The sequence below is a fragment of the Lathyrus oleraceus genome, chromosome 1 (assembly GCF_024323335.1).
Source record: "Lathyrus oleraceus cultivar Zhongwan6 chromosome 1, CAAS_Psat_ZW6_1.0, whole genome shotgun sequence".
Lineage (NCBI taxonomy): Eukaryota > Viridiplantae > Streptophyta > Magnoliopsida > Fabales > Fabaceae > Lathyrus > Lathyrus oleraceus.
The window spans coordinates 89905628-89907330 of NC_066579.1; the positions used below are offsets into that span (position 1 = coordinate 89905628).

General features: G+C 42.5%; 1 non-coding gene across 1 annotated transcript; it reads right to left on the reverse strand.

Annotated features, from left to right (window-relative positions):
* Positions 1–691: 691 nt before the first annotated feature.
* Positions 692–798, reverse strand: LOC127116345 (small nucleolar RNA R71). The gene has a single exon (XR_007801296.1). It is a non-coding gene; the product is annotated as a small nucleolar RNA R71 (small nucleolar RNA).
* Positions 799–1703: the final 905 nt, after the last annotated feature.

Below are 1703 nucleotides of genomic sequence, written 5' to 3' on the forward strand. Positions count from 1 at the left end.
CAGTTTGTACCCCAATTCGACTCATAAAGTCGAGCGATCAAGTTTTTGGCGCCGTTGCCGGGGACTTTTATTTAGTCGATATCGTAACTCTTCTGTTACACTGTAGAGACTAAGGCTTTTCTTTTTTCTTTTCTTTCTTTCGTTGATTTGTATGCCACGCACTCGCTCACAAGGCGAGCCATTCTACTTACGAATCAACGATATCGAACTATATCTCCGAGTCTTACGACGAATTCGGGAATATCGTGCTGCAAACAATCTCCCTCCTGTTGAACTCCCCGATTTCAAAAATATTTTCCCTTCGATACCCGGGATGGCAGAACCAGCTCGTGCTCTTAGAGATTACGCCGCTCTATCGCAAGATGAACCGCATTCAAGTATTGCTCCACCCGCAATCGAAGCAAACGACTTTGAACTCAAACCTTCACTGTTGCAGGCAGTGCAACAGAACCAATTCTCTGGAAATCCTACCGAGGATCCTAACCTTCATTTATCCGTATTTGTCCAATACGCTGATACTGTTAAAGCTAATGGTGTCACTTCAGAGGCAATTCGATTTCGTCTTTTTCCTTTCTCATTAAGAGATAGCGCTAGAAGATGGCTTCAATCTCTTCCTTCCAACTTAGTCACCACATGGAACGAGTTGAAGAAAGTTTTTCTTGCTCGATATTTTCCGCCAAGCAAAACAACTATGTTAAGAGCCCAGATAAATGGATTTAAACAGAAAGATAACAAATCTCTTTTCGAAGCATGAGAAAGATACAAAGACATGATGAGACTTTGTCCACACCATGGTTTAGAGGACTGGTTAGTAATTCATACCTTCTATAATGGTCTCTTATACAACACGAGGTTAACAATAGATGCCGCCGCAGGTGGTGCACTAATGAACAAACCTTATGCTGACGCTTACCAACTTATCGAAAGCATGGCTCAAAACCACTATCAGTGGGGAACCGAACGAACAATGGTGGAAAAACCTCAAACGAAAACTGGCATGTACGAGATAAGTAACCTTGATCATGTTAATGCAAAAGTGGATGCTCTGGTCCAGAAAATTGAAAGTTTAAATGTATCACCTCCAGCCATCGTAGTTGCCATAACTCAGAATTGCGAAGTCTGTGGAATCCAAGGTCACACTCCTGCAGATTGTCAACTCCTAACAGGAATCCAAGCGGAGCAAGTAAACTATGCTCAAGGAAGCCCCTACTCGCACACCTATAACTCAAATTGGAAGAATCATCCCAATTTTTCATATAAGAGTAATAATGCTTTATACGCACCTGGACAATCTTCAAATCAAGCCCCAGCTATACCTCCGGGATATCAGAAGCCGATCCCATCTACACCTAACAATAACGCCCCTAGGAAATCCAACTTGGAAATCATGATGGAAAACTTTATAGCTTCTCAACAGCAAACCAATAAAGATTTCTTAAACCAGAATGTACACACTGGCGAACAAATTAAACAACTAGCAAGTAAAGTAGATGCCCTGGCTACTCATAACAAAATGCTGGAAACGCAAATATCACAAGTAGCTCAACAACAAGCGCCTACTGCTGCCCCAACTGGTACATTTCCTGGCCAACCCCAACCTAACCCAAGAAGCCACGCTCATGCAATTATACTGAGAAGTGGAACGGAAGTGGAAGGACCGTCTGACCCAAGGATAGAAAACCAAAACTCTAAAAAGTCAACTG